Source organism: Scyliorhinus torazame, chromosome 5 (assembly GCF_047496885.1).
Source record: "Scyliorhinus torazame isolate Kashiwa2021f chromosome 5, sScyTor2.1, whole genome shotgun sequence".
In the NCBI taxonomy this organism is placed as follows: Eukaryota; Metazoa; Chordata; class Chondrichthyes; order Carcharhiniformes; family Scyliorhinidae; genus Scyliorhinus; species Scyliorhinus torazame.
The window spans coordinates 158,351,365-158,364,863 of NC_092711.1; the positions used below are offsets into that span (position 1 = coordinate 158,351,365).

The window sequence follows — 13,499 nt, forward strand, 5'->3', positions numbered from 1 at the left end:
ATATCTGTGAGTAAAACACTTTCTTTTCTCCCTCTTTCCATTTATTGTCTCATTCTGACCTTCAATTGGTCACTTGCAGCAACTTGAAGGGAAAGGAAGTGAATCCAGGGAGGGTGCAGACTCTGCAAAGGTTGGCCCAGGTCTCTCTCTCTCTGGCTGTCTGAAAGACATTGACGTCCTTTGCTCCCTCAGCTTGACACATTTATTTGTCTGGCTAAAAGGATGGTCTCTTTCCTAATGTTCACAATTAAAGGGCTGGTTTCCCCAGGAGATGGCTGACATTAAAGGGAACAGTAAACAGGACAAATCAAATCCAACCAATTACTTCCCTTTCGGAATACTCTCCATCATCAGCAAAGTGATGGAAGGAGTCATTAATAGTGCTATCAAGTGGTACTTACTCAGCAAAACCTGCTCACGGACTCTCGGTTTGGGTCCCACCAGGGTCACTCAGCTCCTGACCTCATTACAGCCTTGGTTCAGTCATGGCCAAAAGAGCTGAATGGCAGAGGTGAGGTGAGAGTGACTTGGTATCAAGGCAGCATTTGACCGAGTATGGCATCAAGGAGCCCCAGCTAAACTGGAGTCAATGGGAATCGGGGAAAACTCCGCTGATTGAGTCATACATGGCACAAAGGAAGATGGTTGTGGTAGTTGGAGGTCAATCATCTCGGTTCCAGGAGATCCTCCGGGCACACTCCTAGGCCCAACCATCCTTAGCTGCTTCATCGATTACCTCCCTTTCACATAAGGCGAGAAGTGGGGATGTTTGTGGATGACTGCACAATGTTCTGCACCATTCGTGACTCTTCAGATAATGAAACAGTCTATGTCCAAATGCAGCATGACCTGGACAGTATCCAGATGTGGGCTGATAAGTAGCAAGTTACATTTGTGCGACACAAGTGCGACAAGGCAATGACCATCTACAAAGGAGGATCTAACCACCGCCCCTTGAGATTCAATGGCATTATCATCGCTGAATCCTCCACAATCAACATCCTGGGGGTTACCATTGATCAGAAACTGAACTGGACTAGCCATATTAATATGGTGGCCACCAGGGCAGGCCAAATACTAGTGAGTAACGGACCTTCTGACCCCCAAAGCCTGTCCACCATATACAAGGCACAAGTCAGGTGTGTAATAGAACAATTTATATTTTATTTTGATTTATTGATCATCTCGATTTCCACAACCCTTGTGGGCAGTGGGTTCCTGCTCATGCCCACTCCATGACTAAATAAAATTCTTCCTCAGAATCACCCCATCTCTAATCAGTAAATATACTTGGATGGAGAGTCTCTACTCTTGTACAGGTTGTCGTGAGTTTAGATTTGTTGATCAGCATCAATCAGCACCTTCATAAGAATTGGGAGGGGAAGGAAGTGAATCCAGTCTGTATATTACACACATTTATCGTCCAGTAATATAGACATATATCTGTCTGGCAGCCTCTGTGTCCAGGACAGGAAGCAGTGAGCATGGGCCTGTCAATCAGCCTGAATCAGCACCTTCAGGAGAGTTGGGAGGGTGAATATTAGATACAGCAGAGTGAGAATGGAGGGCGAGTGTGTGGAATGGAGATTTAGAGCATTTACAGAGCATAGATCATAGAATTTACAATGCAGAGGGAGGCCATTCGGCCCATCAAGTCTGCATCGGCTCTTGGAAAGAGCACCCTACCCAAGGTCCACACCTCCACCCTATCTCCATAACCCAGTAACCCCATCCAACACTAAGGGCAATTTTGGACACTAAGGGCAATTTAGCATGGCCAATCCACCTAACCAGCACATCTTTGTACTGTGGGAGGAAACCGGAGCACCCAGAGGAAACCCACGGACACACGGGGAGGATGTGCAGACTCCCCACAGGCAGTGACCCAAGCCGGAATCGAACCTGGGACCCTGGAGCTGTGAAGCAATTGTGTGAATCACTATGCTACCGTGCTGCCCTATGATTTTACATTTGAGGGAACGAGAGTCAGCTAGAAACTAGAATTATCTGTTCTGAATTTCTATCCTGTACTGACAGTGATGATTTTTGTAAAATCTTTTTGCAGTTCGAACGAGAGGGGTTTGAGGTGGATATCTCAAATTAAATATCACGTCAAGAACTGACTGAGTCACTCAATCCTTGGGAACCGAATATCATCGACCTTTGAATCTAGAAGGAGAAATGTTTGTCTATTCTGTCTGATTCAAGAGATTTTAAACATCAGTGTGTCTGGAAAAGCCACCGAGACCCACACACACACCCGTGTGAGACTGTTACAGAGCACTGACTGTGGAACGAGCTTTAATCAGTTACACAGCCTGAAAAAATACTACACCGTTCACATCAGGAAGAGACTGTACACGTGTTCTGTGTGTGGACAGTCGTCCAACGCGGTGATACGCAAGATCACCCGGACCATGGAGAAACCATGGAAATGTGAGGACTGTGAGAAAGGATTCAAAGACCGACACGAGCTGGAAAGGCATCAACGCAGTCACACCGGGGAGAGGCCTTTCACCTGCACTCAGTGTGAAAAGGGATTCACTATCATTGGCAACCTGCGGAGACACGAACGAGTTCACACTGGAGAGAGGCCATTCACCTGCTCTGACTGTGGGAAGGGATTCACTCGGTTATGTAACCTGCAGAACCACCAGCGAGTTCACACTGGGGAGAAGCCATTCATCTGCCCTGTGTGTGATAAGCGATTCGCTCAGTTATCCTACCTGCAGAACCACCAGCGAGTTCACACCGGGGAGAGGCCATTCATTTGCACTGTGTGTGATAAGGGATTCACTCGGTTATCCCACCTGAAGATACACCAGAGCGCTCACACCGGGGAGAGGCCATTCATCTGCTCTGTGTGTGATAAGGGATTCACTCAGGCTTCCCACCTGCAGGCACACCAGCGACTTCACACGGGGGAGAAGCCGTACATCTGCACTGTGTGTGATAAGGGATTCACTCAATTATCCGGCCTGCGTAGCCACAATGTCACTCACACCAAGAGCAGGCCCTTTAAATGCTCTGACTGCAGGAGGGGTTTCAAAAGCTCACAGCGACTGATGTCCCACCGGCGCATTCACACTGAGGAGAGACTGTTCAGCTGCTCTCACTGCACAAAGAGGTTTAGAACCTCATCCAACCTGATGAAACACGAGCGAGGTCACACCGGGCAGAGCCCGTTCACCTCTCCGACTGGGAAAAGATTCACTCGGTCATCACTTGCTGAACCACAATCTCACTCACACCAATCAGAGACCCTTTAAATGCTCCGACTGTGGGAGTGGGTTTAAAAGCTCTCGGGTACTGATGTCCCATCAGCGCATTCATACTGAGGCGAGACCGTTCAACTGCTCTCACTGCACAAAGACGTTTAGAACATAATTGCGGAGACACCAGCGAGTTCTTACTGGGGAGAGTTGATTCACCTGCTCTGATTGTGGGAAGAGATTTAGTGATTCATCTGCCCTGTTGACACACCAGCGAGTTCACACTGGAAAGAAGCCATTCACCTGCTGTCATGTGGGGAGGGATTAACTCAGTCCTCCAACATGCTGAGACACCAAAGGGTTCACAAGTGATGACGGGTTGGATTCTGCTGTTATTCCTGCTGTTAATCACATCCAGGACTGAACCTGGAGTGGGTGGAGGGATTTGCTGTCTCATCACATCCTCCTGGTGCTCGGATGTGGCGACTCTGGCGAACTACTGCTCCCCGGACCTGGAATACCCGACTGTGAAGTGCCGCCCATACTACCTTCCACGGAGTTCACCTCTGCCATCATCACGGCGGTCTACATCCCACCCCAGGCGGAAGCGAAGAAGGCGCTTGATGAATTGTAACCGCTATAAATAACAATGAAACAGAATACCCGGAGGCCTTGTTCATCGTGGCCGGGGACATCAACCAGGCCAACCTCAAGCGTGTACTGCCAAAATTCCACCAACACATCTCCTGTTCCAATAGGGGCCCCAACAACCTTGACCACTGCTACACAAACATCAAGGGCGCCTGATGATCCATCCCCGGACCACACTTCGGAAAATCGGACCACAAGACGGTGCTCCTTCTCCCCGCATACAAGCAGAAACGTAAGCGGAAGAATCCGGTTAAGAAGGTCATGCAGGGCAGCATGGTGGTCCCAGGTTTGATCCTGGCTCTGGGTCACTGTCCGTGTGGAGTTAGCACATTCTCCCTGTGTTTGTGGGGGTTTCACCCCCACAAACCAAAAGGATGTGCAGGGGAGGTGGATTGGCCATTCCAAATTGCCCCTTAACTGGACAAAACTCTAAATTTATTTTGCAAAAAGGTCATGCAAATACTGGTCCGAGGCAATGGAAGAGCTCCTACGTGACTATTTGGAGTCACTGGACTGGTGCATATTCAAGAACTCAGTAGCCAACCTAAACAAGGCACCACATCATAGACTTCATCAGTAAATGTGTAGAAGATTGTGTGTCAAAGAAGGTAGTATGTATGTTATCCAACCAGAAACCATGGTTTAATCGGGAGACTCACTCCCTGCTGAAGGCCAGGTCTGAGGAGTTCAGACAGGCAACCCTGACCTATACAAGAAATCTAGGTTTGACCACCTCTGCAAAGCCATCAGGGACTCCCAAGAGACAATACCAGACTAAGCTAGAGTCACAGACGAACGACATGGACTGTTGTCGATTGTGGCGAGGCTTAAACAACATAATGGGCTAAAAATCAAAGCCGAGTAAATTCTTTAGCAACAGCGCACCCCTTCCTGACAAACTCAATGCATTCCATGCTTATTTCGAGCAGGAAAACAACAAATCGTTGTCAACTGCCCCATCAGTCTTGGGCACACCCATACCCACCGTCACAGCAGCACGGTAGCCTTGTGGATAGCACAATTGCTTCACAGCTCCAGGGTCCCAGGTTCGATTCCGGCTTGGGTCACTGTCTGTGCGGAGTCTGCACGTTCTCCCCGTGTGTGCGTGGGTTTCCTCCGGGTGCTCCGGTTTCCTCCCACAGTCCAAAGATGTGCAGGTTAGGTGGATTGTCCATGATAAATTGCCCTTAGTGTCCAAAATTGCCCTTAGTGTTGGGTGCGGTTACTGGGTTATGGGGATAGGGTGGCGATGTTGGCCTTGGGTAGGGTGCTCTTTCCAAGAGCCGGTGCAGACTCGATGGGCTGAATGGCCTCCTTCTGCACTGTAAATTCTATGAAAAAAAATTCTATGTCACAGCCTCTAAATTCAGATTGGCCTTTTTGAATGTGAACCCTCGGAAAGCGACGGGTCCTGACGGAGTCCCTGGTCGTGCACTCAGATCCTCCATGGACCAACTGGCAGGACATCCTCAACCTCTCCCTACTCCGTTCTGAGGTTCCCACCTGCTTCAAGAAGACCACCATCATACCGGTGCCAAAGAAGAACCAGGCAACGTGCCTCAATGAATACCGTCCGGTGGCCTTGTCATTGATCATTATGAAATGCTTAGACCACAGCTGGAGTAATGTGTGCAGTTTTACTCCCCTTACCTTAGGAAAGGTATTGCCTCAGAGGAACAGCAACAAAGTTTCACCAGACTTGTTCCAGGTTTGGTAGGACTGTCCTATGAAGAGAGATTGGGGAAACAAGGCCTCTTTTCTCCAGAGTTTCAAGGAATGAGAGGGAATTTCATTGAAACTTACAAAATCCATAAAGGAATAGACAGGGTGGGTGCAGGTGAGATGTTTCTCCTATTTGGAGAGTCTAGACCCTGAGGCATAATTTCAAAATAAGGGGGAAGCCACTTAGGACCAGTCTCGGAGGAGACATTTCTTTACTCAGAGGGTTGTGAATCTTTGGAATTCTCTACCCCAGAGGGCTGTGGAAGCTCAGTCACTGACTGTGTTTAATGCAGAGACTGGCAGATTTCTGTTTTTTTGTTCAATAAATTTCAGAGTACCCAATTTTCTTTTTCCAATTAAGGGGCAGTGTAGCGAGGCCAATTCACTTCTGCTGCACATCGTTTTGGGTTGTGGGTCTGAGACCCACAAGAGACCAGGAGAATGTGCAAACTCCACACCTGCAGTTCTTGGTGCCGTGAGGTAGAACATAGACCATAGAATATTACAGCGCAGTACAGGCCCTTCGGCCCTCAAAATTGCGCCAACCTGTGAAACCACTCTAAAGCCCATCTACACTATTCCCTTATTGTCCATATGTCTATCCAATGACCATTTGAATGCCCTTCGTGTTAGCGAGTCAACTACTGTTGCAGGCAGGGCATTCTACGCCCTTACTACTCTCTGAGTAAAGAACCTACCTCTGACGTCTGTCTTATATCTATCTCCCCTCAATTTAAAGCTTTGTCCCCTCATGCTAGACATCACCATCCGAGGAAAAAGGCCCTCACTGTCCACCCTATCCAATCCTCTGATCATCTTGTATGCCTCAATTAAGTCACCTTTTAACCATCTTCTCTCTAACAAAAACATCCTCAAGTCCCTCAGCCTTTCCTCATAAGATCTTCCCTCCATACCAGGCAACATTCTGGTAAATCTCCTCTGCACCCTTTCCAATGCTTCCACATCCTTCCTATAATGCGGCGACCAGAATTGCACGCAATACTCCAAATGCGGCCGCGTCAGAGTTTTGTACAGCTGCAACATGACCTCATGGCTCCGAAACTCAATCCCTTTACCAATAAAAGCTAACACACTGTACGCCTTCTTAACAACCCTCTCAACCTGGGTGACAACTTTCAGGGATCTATGTACATGGACACCGAGATCTCTCTGCTCATCCACACTGCCAAGAATCTTACCATTAGCCCAGTACTCTGTCTTCCTGTTATTCCTTCCAAAATGAGTCACCTCACACTTTTCTGCATTAAACTCAATTTGCCACCTCTCAGCCCAGTGCTGCAGCTTATCTATGTCGCTCTGTAACTTGTAACATCCTTCTGCACTGTCCACAACTCCACCAACTTTAGTGTCATCTGCAAATTTACTCACCCATCCTTCTACGCCCTCCTCCAGGTCATTTATAAAAATGACCAACAGCAGTGGCCCCAAAACCAATCCTTGTGGTACACCACTAATAACTGGACTCCAGTCTGAACATTTCCCATCAACCACCACCCTTTGTCTTCTTCCAGCTAGCCAATTTCTGATCCAAACTGCTAAATCACCCTGAATCCCATGCCTCTGTATTTTCTGTAGTAGCCTACCGTGGGGAACCTTATCAAACGCTTTACTGAAATCCATATACACCACATCAACTGCTTGACCCTCATCCACCTGTTTGGTCACCTTCTCAAAGAACTCAATAAGGTTTGTGAGGCACAACCTACCCTTCACAAAACCGTGTTGACTATCTCTAATCAAATTATTCCTTTCCAGATGATTATACATCCTATCTCTTATAAACCTTGTCCCCTCCTGGCAGCAGTGCTAACCACTGGGCCACTGTGCCACCCAACTGACAGGTTTCTAAATACATAGAACATAGAACAGTACAGCACAGAACAGGCCCTTCGGCCCTCGATGTGTCGAGCTTTGTCCGAAACCAAGATCAAGCTATCCCACTCCCTGTCATTCTGGTGTGCTCCATGTGCTTATCCAATAACCGCTTGAAAGTTCCTAAAGTGTTCGACCCCACTATCACAGCAGGCAGTCCATTCCACACCCTAACCACTCTCTGAAAAAACCCCGAACCTCATAGTTATGCCTCCTTGTAACACCTACATCCACCCAAGGAAATAGTCTCTGAATGTCCACTTTATCTATTCCCCTCATCATCTTATAGACCTCTATTAAGTTGCCTCTCATCCTCCTTTGCTCCAATGAGAAAAGCCCTAGCTCCCTCAACCTTTCCTCATAAGACCTACCCTCAATCCAGGCAGCATCCTGGTAAATCTCCTTTGCACACTTTCCAGTGCTTCCACATCCTTCATATAATAAGGTGACCAGAACTGCACACAATACTCCAAATGTGGTCTCACCAGTTGCAGCATAACCCCACGGCTTTTAAACTCGAGCCCCCTTCTTCACGGCTCTATCCACTTGAGTGGCAACCTTCAGAGATTACCTAACATTATTGCTGCTGTTAATCACATCCAGGACTGAACCATGTTCATTCTGACACTTGATGAAGTGGGAGGGTCGGAGGGTTTCTTTCTGCTGGACTGGGCGGTCTCACGACTTTGCTTCCAGTGGGTTGATGCTCTTTGAGCCTGGGGGAGAACACATTCCCACTGAAATGATCCACAAAAACTGATGAAGGACATTTATTTTAACCTGGATAGTAAATAGTGTTTTCCCCCCACTACAGGTAGATCTAAAAGAAACACATTTGTCTCTGTTCCATTGAGTCTACAGCAGAGGGCCAGGCCAGTCGGCTCCATTGGTCTCTGTCAGTATTTATGCTCCACATGAGCCTCCACTCACCCCTCTTCATCTCCCCCATCAGCATATCCCTCTATTCCTTTCTCCCTCATGTATGTATCTAGCTTCTCCTTCAATATATTCATGTTGTTCACCTCAACCACTCGCTGTGGTAGCGAGTTCCACATTCTCACCACTCGCTGGGTAAAGAGGTTTCTCATCAAATCCCTATTGGATTATTGAACCCCTTCATCATCTTAAAGACTTCCATCAGGTCACCCTTCAGTCTTCTCTTTTCTAGAGAAAAGCAGCCCCAGCCTTTCCTGAGGGTGAAATGCTCTCAGTTCTGGTATTATTCTTGCGAATCTTTGTTGCACCTTCTCCAGTGCCTCTATTTCCTTTTTCTAAATGGAGATCACAAATGTTGACAGTGCTCCCAGTGCAGTCTAACCCTGGTTCTAAGCAAGTTGAACATAACCTCCCTGCTTTTCAATTCTATCCCTCCATAATGGAACCCTATATATGGGCCCCACACTTTAGGAAAGATGTGAAGTTCTCCGAGACGGTGCAGAGGAGATTTACGAGAATGGCACCAGGGATGAGGATCTTCAATTATTCAGAGACTGGAGCAGCTGAAATTTCTCTTTTTAGATCAGACAGGGTCAGATTGGGGCCATTCGGCCCATTGAGACCATTGCCGCTAAACCATTGCCCAGTTCTATTCCCGTATCTCTGTCAGTTTATTTCCCTCAAGTGACCATCCAATTTCCTTTGGGAGACATTCCATCATAGGGGCAGCACGGTAGCTTTGTGGATAGCACAATTGCTTCACAGCTCCAGGGTCCCAGGTTCGATTCCGGCTTGGGTCATTGTCTGTGCGGAGTCTGCACATCCTCCCCGTGTATGCGTGGGTTTCTTCCGGGTGCTCCGGTTTCCTCCCACAGTCCAAAGATGTGCAGGTTAGGTGGATTGGCCATGATAAATTGCCCTTAGTGTCCAAAATTGCCCTTAAGTGTTGGATGGGGTTACTGGGTTATGGGGATAGCGTGGAGGTGTTGACCTTGGGTAGGGTGCTCTTTCCAAGAGCCGGTGCAGACTCGATGGGCCGAATGGTGGCCTCCTGCACTGTAAATTCTATGGTTCTATGATCTCTGCTTCTACTCCCCTTGTAGGAAGGGGGTTCCAGCTATTCACCACTTGCTTTAAATGTAAACGAAACTCGGACAGCACAGAAGGAGGCCATTTCACCCATCGTTCCCATGCTGGCTCTGGGAACGAACAATTAATCACTCTTCAAATTTATTTTCTTTTTCAGAATCTGTCCAGTTCTCTTTAGAAAGTATTGTTTAATTTGAATCCTGCACCATTTTCAAGCTGCTGGGATGAGTCTAGAGACGGCACGGTGGCACAGTGGTTAGCTCTGCAACCTCACAGCGCCAGGGATCCCGGTTCAATTCAAGCCTTGGGTCACTGTGTGGAGTTTGTATGTTCTCTCCATGTCTGCGTGGGTTTCCTCTGGGTGCTCTGGTTTCCTCCCACAGTCCAAGATGTGCGGTTTGGCGGATTGGCCATGCTAAATTGCTGCTTAGTGTCCGGGCTGTGCAGGTTAGGTTATGGGGTTACGGGGATAGAACAAGGTGGAGAGGTGAGTGGAAAGAATGCTCTTTCAAAGGGTTGGTGCACACTCAATGGGCTGAATGGCTTCCTTCTGCACTGTCGGAATTCTATAATCCCAATATTATAGCACAGCACTTGGAAAACAGTGGTAGGATCAGACAGAGTCAGCGTGGATTTATGAAAGGGAAATCATGCTTGACAAATCGACTGAAATTCTTAATGGATGTAACTAGTAGAGTTGAAGAAGGGAAGCCAGTGTATGTGGTTTATTTGGACTTTCAGAAGGCTTTCGACAAAGTGCCATTTAAAAGATTTGTGTAATATTAAAGTTAATGGGATTAGGCGTAGTTACTGTGATGGATAGAAAACTGATTGGGCAGACAGGAAACAAAGAATAGAAATTAACGGGTCTTTTTCTGAACTGTGGGCAGTGACTGATGGGGTACTGCAGGAACCCATCTATTTACAATGTATATTCATGATTTAGATGAGGAAGTTAAATACAACAGCTCAAAATTTGCAGATGACACAAAGCTTGGTGGGAGGGTGAGCTGTGAGGAGGTTACAGAGGTGCTTCATGTGTGATTTGGACAAGCTGAGTGAGTGGGAAAATGCATGGCAGATACAATATAATTTGGATAAATGTTATGTTATCCGCTTTGATAGCAAAAATAGGAAGAAAGATTATTTATTTGGTTTTTTTTGTGAAAGATTTAGAGTACTCAATTCATTTTTAAATTTTCCAATTCAGGGGCAACTTAGCGTAGGCAATCCACCTAGCCTGCACATCTTTGGGTTGTGGGGGTGAAACCCACACAATCAGGGAGAATGTGCAAACTCCACATGGACAGTGACCCAGAGCCGGTATCGAACCTGGGAACTCAGTGCCATGAGGCAGCAGTGCTAGTCACTGCGCCACTGTGCTGCCCTGGGAAGGACAATGATTAAATGAATGGCTGTAAATTGAGAGATGGGAATGTGGAGCGAGACCTGTGTCCTCATACACCAGTCACTGAAGGTAAGCATGCAGGTGCAGCAGGCGGCAAAGAAGGCAACTGGCATGTTGGCCTTCATAGAGAGAAGATTCGAGTACAGAAGCAGTGATGTCTTGCTGCAATTGTACAGGGCCTTGGTGAGGATAAATCTGGAATATTGTGTGCAGTTTTGATCTCTTTATCTGAGGAAGAATGTTCTTGCTATAGAAGGTTAACCAACTGATTCCTGGGATGGCGGGACTGATGTATAAGAGGTTGTGTCGTTTACAATTGTATTTGCTGTAGTTCAGAAGAATGAGGGGGATCTCATAGAAATCTATAGAATTCTAACAGGACTAGACAGGGTAGATGCAGGCAGGATATCCGCAATGGTGAAAGTGACCACACCCAGAGTCATAGTCTAAGGATACGGCGTAAACCTTTTAGGACTAAGGTGAAGAGAAATGTCTTCATCCAGTGAGTGGCGGGATGAGGCTATTAGGTTGGATGATCAGCCATGTTCGCAGAGCAGGCTTGAAGGGCCGAATGGCGTACACCTTCTACTTTCTATGTTTCTATTAATCACAACAACTCATTTTGAAACAGAATTTTCCAATATACTGTGTTTGGATTTTCACTGGGGACTTGGAAATGGAATGAAACACATTGTTGTTACACAAAATCACAAAGACACCGTCTTTATTCCTGATATTCATCAGCATATCGAGTGTGATCTATCCAAGTTTGGGGACTTTTCTAAAAATAAATTAAATTTCTGTAGCACCTTTCATGACCATAGGATCTCCTGAAGCATTTTACATTCAGTGAAGTACTTTTGAAATGTAGTCACTGTTGTAATGTGAGAAACTCTGGCTATGCTTCTGACATAAGATTTAGTTTTAAAATCAATCACTTGTCGATCTTCGCTGTTGGAAGTAAGAAGGTCAAAGAAGCCATGTTAAACTCTAACATGTGACTCGATCTTTATTTCAGAAATTAATACTGTATAAACGTGAATCTTCAACACTGCTGAGTGAGCATTAATTGTTGAAACCAAGAAATTCTTCCATAATTTTGACAAGAAAGAGAACACTAAATTGTGTCAAAGTCTGGCTCAACCACAAGGCTGATTGTTCAATCCAATCAAGATGAGTAAGAAATAAAGCTATTGTCTTTCACAAACTGTCTTTTTGAATCAGTGTGCCTTGGAGTAACCAAATATATTAATTAAAGATTACTGTTTTATTTATCCACCAATCAGTAACAGATGATTGATCCTTAATTCAGTTACAATGAATGAATCAATAATGAATCCGTAGTCCTCGTAAAAGACTGGTTTCTATTTGCTGTAAAAATGTAAAAGCAGGACAGCAGAATGGTGCAGTGGTTAGCACTGCTACCTCACGGTGCCAAGGACCCAGGTTCAATCCTGGCTCTGGGTCTCTGTCCGTGTGGAGTTTGCACATTTCCCCCATGTTCGCATGGGTTTCGCCCCCACAACCCAAAGATGTGCAGGATAGGTGGATTGGCCACGCTAAATTGCTCCTTTATTGGAAAAAAATGAATTGGGTACTCTAAATTTCTTAAGAAGCTTAATTGCTGTAATTGTAAACAATGTTTTGGGTGGCATGGTGGTGCAGTGGTTAGCACTGCTGCCTCACAGCGCCGAGAACCCGGGTTAGATCCCGGCCCAGGGTCACTGTCCGTGTGGAGTTTACACATTCTCCCCGTGTCTGCGGTGTCACACTTCCACAACCCAAAAAGATGTGCAGGATAGGTGGATTGGCCATGCTAAATTGCCCCTTAATTGGAGAAAAATAGTTGTGTAGTATACATTTTTAAAAAAGGAATGTGAAATGAAGATAAATGTACTGGCAAGAGAGACCTCCAAGCTCAGACTGACCTCATCATTTGAAGTTGTAAAATAAGGAATTCTGCAGAAGCACATAAATGAAAATGAAATGAAATGAAATGAAAATCGCTTATTATCACAAGTATGCTTCAATGAAGTTACTGTGAAAAGCCCCTAGTCGCCACATTCCGCGCCTGTTCGGGGAGGCTGTTGCGGGAATTGAACCGTGCTGCTGGCCTGCCTTGGTCTGTTTTTCAAAGCCAGCGATTTAGCCCTGTGCTAAAAGGGATAATATGAAACAGTTCTATTGTATTCCTGCCTAAGATAATGAGAAGGTGGTGTCAGTAATTGGGGATCCAATTCAATTAATCTAGTGACCAAATTGACCAATTGTCATGTTATAACATCCTCTGACGTGAGGTAAGGGTCACTTTGGGGATAAAAGTAGAGGTTCTGAAGGTCTTCCTTGCTGGACAAGTACTGGAGATTCCCGAGGCCGGATTCCAAGGAAATTACTGTCAAAGAAGGAGCCAGACTAGCGAGGCTGAATTTCACAAGAATTACTGTCAAAGGAGCCAGAGAGGGTTACGCTTCTACAGACTGATCACCCACATGAAGTTGGAAAAGTCATTAAACCTTTTTCTTTTCATAAACCTATTTCTGAATTTACTATCCAGAGAAGTCTGCCTTTGTCTTAATTGGTTAAAGTCC

General features: G+C 46.2%; 1 long non-coding RNA gene across 1 annotated transcript; it reads left to right on the forward strand.

The window, feature by feature from the left end:
• The first annotated feature begins 3,417 nt into the window (after nt 1-3,417).
• Nucleotides 3,418-12,118, forward strand: LOC140422716 (uncharacterized). Its single transcript, XR_011947562.1, has 2 exons — nt 3,418-4,095; nt 11,930-12,118. It is a non-coding gene; the product is annotated as an uncharacterized lncRNA (long non-coding RNA).
• Nucleotides 12,119-13,499: the final 1,381 nt, after the last annotated feature.